Genomic DNA, 8,740 nt, shown 5'->3' on the forward strand with positions numbered 1-8,740 from the left:
GTTTTGGGTTTTTTTTCCTTTTTATTTTTATGTTATTTTATTTTTATTTTTTAATTTAATTTTATTTATTTTTTTATACAGCAGGTTCTTATTAGCTATCTATTTTATACATATTAGTGTGTATATGTCAATCCCAATCTCCCAATTCATCACACCACCCCCCCGCCACTTTCCCCCCTTAGTGTCCATATGTTTGTTCTCTACATCTGTGTCTCTATTTCTGCCCTGCAAACCAGTTCATCTGTACCATTTTTCTAGGTTCCACATATATGTGTAAATATATGATATTTGTTTTTCTCTTTCTGACTTACTTCACTCTGTATGACAGTCTCTAGATCCATCCACGTCTCTACAAATGACCCAATTTCGTTCCTTTTTATGGCTGAGTAATATTCCATTGTATATATGTACCACATCTTCTGTATCCATTCGTCTGTCGATGGGCATTTAGATTGCTTCCATGACCTGGCTATTGTAAATAGTGCTGCAGTGAACTTTGGGGTGCATGTGTCTTTTTGAATTATGGTTTTCTCTGGGTATATGCCCAGTAGTGGGATTGCTGGGTCATATGGTAATTCTATTTTCAGTTTTTTAAAGAACCTCCATACTGTTCTCCATAGTGGCTGTATCAATTTACATTCCCACCAACAGTGCAAGAGGCTGTATCAATTTACATTCCCACCAACATTTCTCCACACCATCTCCAGCATTTGTTGTTTGTACATTTTCTGATGATGCCCATTCTAACTGGTGTGAGGTGATACCACATTGTAGTTTTGATTTGCATTTCTCTAATAATTAGTGATGTTGAGCAGCTTTTCATGTGCTTCTTGGCTATCTGTAAGTCTTCTTTGGAGAAATGTCTATTTAGATCTTCTGCCCATTTTTGGATTGGATTGTTTATTTTTTTAATATTGAGCTGCATGAGCTGTTTATATATTTTGGAGATTAATCCTTTGTCCGCTGATTGATTTGCAAATATTTTCTCCCATTCTGAGGGTTGTCTTTTCGTCTTGTTTGTAGTTTCCTTTGCTTTCCAAAAGCTTTTAAGTTTCATTAGGTCCCATTTGTTCATTTTTGTTTTTATTTCCATTACTCTAGGAGGTGGATCAAAAAAGATCTTGCTGTGATTTATGTCAAAGAGTGTTCTTCCTATGTTTTCCTCTAAGAGTTTTGTAGTGTCTGGTCTTACATTTAGGTCTCTAATCCATCTTGAGTTTATTTTTGTGTATGGTGTTAGGTAGTGTTCTTTTACATGTAGCTGTCCAGTTTTCCCAGCACCACTTATTGAAGAGACTCTCTTTTCTCCATTGTATATCCTTGCCTCCTTTGTCATAGATTAGTTGACCATAGGTGCGTGGGTTTATCTCTGGGCTTTCTATCCTGTTCCATTGATCTATATTTCTGTTTTGTGCCAGTACTATATTGTGTTGATTACTGTAGCTTTGTTATATAGTCTGAAGTCAGGGAGTCTGATTCCTCCAGCTCCATTTTTTTCCCTCAAGATTGCTTTGGCTATTTGGGGCCTTTTGTGTCTCCATACAAATTTTAAGATTTTTTTGTCTAGTTCTGTAAAAAATGCCACTGGTAATTTGATAGGGATTGCATTGAATCTGTAGATTGCTTTGGGTAGTGTAGTCATTTTCACAATATTGATTCTTCCAATCCAAAAACATGGTATATCTCTCCATCTGTTTGTATCATCTTTGATTTCTTTCATCAGTGTCTTATAGTTTTCTGAGTACAGGTCTTTTACCTCCTTAGGTAGGTTTATTCCTAGGTATTTTATTCTTTTTGTTGCAGTGGTGAATGGGATTGTTTCCTTAATTTCTCTTTCTGATCTTTTGTTGTTAGTGTATAAGAATGCAAGAGATTTCTGAGCATTAATTTTGTATTCTGCAACTTTACCAAATTCATTGATTAGCTCTAGCAATTTTCTGGTGGCATCTTCAGGATTCACTATGTATAGTATCACGTCATCTGCAAACAGTGACAGTTTTACTTCTTGTTTTCCAATTTGTATTCCTTTTATTTCTTTTTCTTCTCTGATTGCCGTGGCTAGGACTTCCAAAACTATGTTGAATAAGAATGGCAAGAGTGGACATCCTAGTCTTGTTCCTGATCTTAGAGGAAATGCTTTCAGTTTTTCACCATTGAGAATGATGTTTGCTGTGGGTTGGTCATATATGGCCTTTATTATGTTGAGGTAGGTTCCCTCTATGCCCACTTTCTGGAGAGTTTTTCTCATAAATGTGTGTTGAATTTTGTCAAAAGCTTTTTCTGCATCTATTGAGAGGATCATATGGTTTTTATTCTTCAATTTGTTAATATGGTATATCAGATTGATTGATTTGCGTATACTGAAAAATCCTTGCATCCCTGGGATAAATCCCACTTGATCATGGTGTATGATCCTTTTAATGTGTTGTTGGATTCTGTTTGCTAGTATTTTGTTGAGGATTTTTTGCATCTATATTCATGAGTGTTATCGGTCTGTAATTTTCTTTTTTTGTAGTATCTTTGTCTGGTTTTGGTATCAGGGCGTTGGTGGCCTCATAGAATGAGTTTGGGAGTGTTCCTTCCTCTGCAATTTTTTGGAAGAGTTTGAGAAGGATGGGTGTTAGCTCTTCTCTAAATGTTTGATGGAATTCACTTTTGAAGCCATCTGGTCCTGGACTTTTGTTTGTTGGAAAATTTTTAATCACAGTTTCAATTTCATTACTTGTGATTGGTCTGTTCATATTTTCTGTTTCTTCCTGGTTCAGTCTTGGAAGGTTATACCTTTCTAAGAATTTGTCCATTTCTTCCAGGTGGTCCATTTTGTTGGCATAGAGTTGCTTGTAGTAGTCTCTTAGGATGCTTTGTATTTCTGCAGTGTCCGTTGTAACTTCTCCTTTTTCATTTCTAATTTTATTGATTTGAGTCCTCTCCCTCTTTTTCTTGATGAGTCTGGCTGAAGGTTTATCAATTTTGTTTATCTTCTCAAAGAACCAGCTTTTAGTTTTATTGATCTTTGCTATTGTTTTCTTTGTTTCTATTTCATTTATTTCTGCTCTGATCTTTATGATTTCTTTCCTTCTGCTAACTTTGGGTTTTGTTTGTTCTTCTTTCTCTAGTTCCTTTAGGTGTAAGGTTAGATTGTTTATTAGAGATTTTTCTTGTTTCTTAGGTAGGCTTGTATTGCTATAAACTTCCCTCTTAGAACTGCTTTTGCTACATCCCATAGGTTTTGGATCATTGTGTTTTCATTGTAATCTATCTCTAGGTATTTTTTGATTTCCTCTTTGATTTCTTCAGTGATCTCTTGGTTATTTAGTAATGTATTGTTTAGCCTCCATGTGTTTGTGTTTTTCATGTTTTTTTTCCCTGTAATTGATTTCTAATCTCAAGGTATTTTTTGATTTCCTCTTTGATTTCTTCAGTGATCTCTTGGTTATTTAGTAATGTATTGTTTAGCCTCCATGTGTTTGTGTTTTTCATGTTTTTTTTCCCTGTAATTGATTTCTAATCTCATAGTGTTGTGGTTGAAAAAGATGCTTGATATGATTTCAATTTTCTTAAATTTACCAAGGCTTGATTTGTGACCCAAGATGTGATCTATCCTGGAGAATTTTCTGTGCACACTTGAGAAGAAAGTGTAATCTGCTGTTTTTGGATGGAATGTTCTATAAATATCAATTAAATCTATCTAGTCTATTGTGTCATTTAAAGCTTGTGTTTCCTTATTAATTTCCTGTCTGGATGACCTGTCCATTTGGTGTAAGTGAGGTGTTAATGTCCCCCACTATTATTGTGTTACTGTCGATTTCCTCTTTTATAGATGTTAGCAGTTGCCTTGTATATTGAGGTGCTCCTATGTTGGGTGCATATATATTTATAATTGTTATATCTTCTGCTTGGATTGATCCCTTAATCATTATGTAATGTCCTTCCTTGTCTCTTGTAACGTTCTTTATTTTAAAGTCTATTTTATGTGATATGAGTATTGCTACTCCAGCTTTCTTTTGATTTCCATTTGCATGGAATATCTTTTTCCATCCCCTCACTTTCAGTCTGTATGTGTCCCTAGGTCTGAAGTGGGTCTCTTGTAGACAGCATATATATGGATCTTGTTTTTTTATCCATTCAGCAAGCCTGTGTCTTTTGGTTGGAGCGTTTAATCCATTCACGTTTAAGGTAATTATCAATATGTATGTTCCTAGTACCATTTTCTTAATTGTTATGGTTTTGTTTTTGTAGGTCCTTTTCTTCTCTTGTGTTTCCCACTTAGAGAAGTTCCTTCAGCATTTGTTGTAGAGCTGGTTTGGTGGTGCCGAATTCTCTTAGCTTTTGCTTGTCTGTAAATCTTTTGATTTCTCCATCGAATCTGAATGAGATCCTTGCCAGGTAGAGTAATCTTGGTTGTAGGTTCTGCCCTTTCATCACTTTAAATATATTGTGCCACTCCCTTCTGGCTTGTAGAGTTTCTGCTGAGAAATCAGCTGTTAACCTTTTGGGAGGTCCCTTGTATGTTATTTGTCATTTTTCCCTGTTGCTTTCAATAATTTTTCTTTGTCTTTAATTTTGTCAGTTTGATTACTATGTGTCTCAGCGTGTTTCTCCTTGGGTTTATTCTGCCTGGGACTCTCTGCACTTCCTGGACTTGGGTGGCTATTTCCTTTCCCATGTTAGGGAAGTTTTCGACTATAATCTCTTCAAATATTTTCTCGGGTCCCTTCTCTCTCTCTTCTCCTTCTGGGACCCCTATAATGTGAATGTTGGTGCGTTTAATGTTGTCCCAGAGGTCTCTTAGGTTGTCTTCATTTCTTTTCATTCTTTTTTCTTTATTCTGTTCCACGGCAGTGAATTCCACCATTCTGTCTTCCAGGTCACTTATCTGTCTTCTGCCTCAGTTATTCTGCTACTGTTTCCTTCTAATGTATTTTTCATTTCAGTTATTGTATTGTTCATCTCTGTTTGTTTGTTCTTTAATTCTTCTAGGTCTTTGTTAAACATTTCTTGCATCTTCTTGATATTTGCCTCCATTCTTTTTCCGAGGTCCTGGATCATCTTCACTATCATTATTCTGAATTCTTTTTCTGGAAGGTTGCCTATCTCCACTTCATTTAGTTGTTTTTCTGGGGTTTTATCTTTTTCCTTCATCTGGTACAAAGTCCTCTGCCTTTTCATTTTGTCTATCTTTCTGTGAATGTGGTTTTCCTTCCACAGGTTGCAGAATTATAGTTCTTCTTGCTTCTGCTGTCTGGGCCTGAGTTTTTTTACCTGTAAGATGGAGATAATAACACCAACCTGACAGAGGTGTTAGGAGAAGTAAATAAAACAGTGGATATGAAGGTTGTTTGTCAACTGCAGTGTACTAGAGGAACATACATTTCTTTATTATATTATAACAAAATGTATATAATCATAATGTAATAGGATGAAACAGGTCTTTACTTCAACATGTTCAGACAAACATACAAGAATTACTTAAATCCCCATTACCCTTATGCTTAGGAAAAGTGACATAGAAAATCCAATCATTTAGAACAGGTAGGCTCTAGGAAATGAAAACAAGTAAGGACAATATGGAGATTATATTCTACGTGATGAAATATATCCTATCATAGTGAATAAAAACTTGAAAGGTGTCTTGGATTCAGCTTCCATTTTTGAAACACCTGCTCTGTCCTAGACTTGTTTTTAAAACTGTAGTTTATTAAGCTCTTGCCGTGTCCAGAGCCATGTGCTAAACAGTTGCCATGACTACCTCCTTTGATCCAGATAACGCTATTAACCCATTTACAAATTGGGAAACTGAGGCTCAGCAAAGGGACACAGGACTGTTAAATTATCTCATTTGGGACGTCGCTGGTGGTCCAGTGGGTCAGATTCTGCACTCCCAATGCAGGGAGCCTGGGTTCGATCCCTGGTCAGGGAACTAAATCCCACATGCATGCCACAAGTGAGTCTGCATGCCGCAGCTAAGAAGCCCACATGCCACAAGGAAGATCCCACGTGCGGCAACTAAGACCCATTGCAGCCTAAATAAATATATATATTTTTAACCGCAAAAAAAAAATCTCACTTGGCCTCATGCATTCCTGCATGTTGAGGGTGTTGGTCCCCATTTTATGGATAGAAAACCTGAAGCCGAGTGAAGAGAAATGACATATTCCAGGTCATGGAGCTCCCAATGTATCCAGGCTCTGGGAAATGAACCTAGAGGTGTGCTTGGGAGAGAAAAGCCACTTAACCATGAAACTTGGTTGTGGATATTTGAGAGCTGAATGACAAAAATAATAAAAGTAAGAACAGTGATCCATCATGGAGCACTTGCCATGTGCAAAGTCCATTAGATACACTGTATGCCATAATAGGGTTCTGTCATTATCTCTGTTTGTGGATGAGGAGACAGGCTCAGGAGGATCCTACTTGTCCAAGGCCACCCAGCTGGCTAGTGTCAGGCCTTAATCAAAGGCCAGTTCTTATCTGCTACACAGTACTGGTATCAAAGAATGAAGCTATGGGGCTAGGACACTTCATTCCCTGCCCTGCTCTGCTCCAACTCCTTCCAGCCCAGGTAGGGTGAGAGCAGCCCCAGGGCAGCCAAGGGTACCTCCCTTCCCTGCCCTCCTGCAGCTCAGCCCACCTGGTTGAGGCCCAGTGACTCCACTGCTCCAGGATCCCAGAGCCCTGTAAGACTTTGAGTCCAGTCCCTGGAAAGGGGAACCTATCCGGTAAACTGTGCATCATCCCTCTGCCCTCCCAGGTGCCAGTCTCAGCCCTTGAAGGAACAGGGAGACTGGATTCCTGGGCAGGCCTAAGGAGCCAAAGTCGTCAGAAGTCAGGCTCTGAGCTGGGAGACCATCAGGAAGGGCTTCAGCAGACTCAGAGTAAGAGAAAGGATGAATGGGGGTGCCTGAGCTGTCTGGAACACATTCTTGTCTTTTCCCCAAAACAAGTGCTTCCATTCACTGGAGGCAGCAAAGCAGTGAGACACATGAGTGTATTTTGCCTGGGTTCACATCTTAATTCTACCACTTACCAGCAAGTTATGTAACCTCTCTGACATCTATCTCCTCCACTCTAAAACAGGTTAATAATACCCATCATATAGGGTTGGCATAAGGAGTAAATGAAATAATACATGTGATGTGCTCACAGAGCCTGGCATAGAGTGACTGCTTGATAAATGCCAACTATCACTCTATTTCAACTCTTTACTCCCTCCCTTTGCCACTAGGTGAGGAAAATAAAGGCTTGTTGTAAGCCCCCAAATTTTGAGATGGTTTGTTACACAGCATCATTGAAGCAAAATTCCTGACTCATACACATAGTGAAGCAGGAATTCAAACCCAGGGAATCTGACTCAAGACCACAATCTCAACCATGTCTGGTGCATTGGGAGTGCAATGCAGGAGGGACTGATTTCTTACAGAGATTCACTGCCACTTGGGGTGAGTCTTAGAGGATGAGGAGGAGTTCACCAAGCCATGAGGAGGGGAGAGAACTTTCCAGGCAGAGGGAACAGCATGTGCAAAGGTGCAGAGGTGTGAGTGGTGGGGTAAGTTTAAAGAATCAGGTTCTGGGCCTGAAATATAGGAGACCTGGTGACAACAGATGACATTAGAAAGGTAGGGAGAGGCTAGAATGAAGAGAGCCTCACCAAGATGGGAGGGCTTTACTGTGAAGGCAATGTGGAGATTGGAGTTAGAGATTAGAGAGAGAGTTTTTTTCTGGAGAGAGTTGGGTAGGATGGGGTGGCTTTCCTCTCACTTCAAGCCTGGTGAGGGGGCTTCAGGGAGACCAGTCAGAGAGATGGAGGGCACCCCCTGGGACTCCGTGGCCTGGTATCTGACTCTTGCCCAAGAATCCCAAAGGGATTAGTAGTAGCAGAAAATAACGCAGTGGTGGGAAGGAACTTCACTCCTGCATGCTCAGGTCATGGGTCGGTGCTGCCCCCAGACCAGAACTGGGCAACAGGGGAGAGTCAGCCTGGGGCGACCTTAGATCCAGCCCAGAGAGGTCTCCAGAAGTGGCCACCAAGAGCAAGACTTCCAGAAAAGAGGCCCCACCCCCAAGAAGAAAGAGTCAGCTTTAAACCCCTGCCAAACCTGGAGAGTGAGAAAACTAGCTCAAGACAGGGCAGTTAAGTCACACCCTTCCTGACCCTATAACCTTCCCTGCTCCCTCCCTCCCGCGGGGGAGGGGGGTCAGAACCACTGTGGGCAGTGGCGGGAGGGGTGCAGGCTCAAAAGGCAGAAATAGAGAAGCCAGGCATGACGCCACCATGGCTCCTTTCCTACTCCGAACTCAAGCTGCCAACTCATTCCCACCTCTTCACCTTTGCACTTGATGTTCCTTCTGCCTGGAGCTCACTTTGCCCCAGACAGGACCTATTACATAATTTCTGGGGTCCTGTACAAAATGAAAATGCAGGGCTTTGTTCAAAAATTAAGAGTGTCAAGATAGCAACAGTAGAGTGTTAAACCAAGCGTGGGACCCTTCTGAGCGCAGGGCCCCGTGTAACTGCATAGGTCCCAAGGCCATGAAACTGGGCCTGGCTCCAAACAGCTGAACTTCTGGCCACCCCTTCCTTCACATCTCTGTTTAAACGTCACCTTATCAGAGAGGCTTTCCCTGACCACCTATATAAACTGATACCCGGCACCCACTGGCACCCCCATCCTACCAGGTACCTCTGATAACCCTTTCCAGCCTCATTTTCCTTCTGGGCACTCAGCACCCCTGCCATCCC

This window comes from Balaenoptera acutorostrata, chromosome 1 (genome assembly GCF_949987535.1).
Source record: "Balaenoptera acutorostrata chromosome 1, mBalAcu1.1, whole genome shotgun sequence".
Classification (NCBI taxonomy): Eukaryota; Metazoa; Chordata; class Mammalia; order Artiodactyla; family Balaenopteridae; genus Balaenoptera; species Balaenoptera acutorostrata.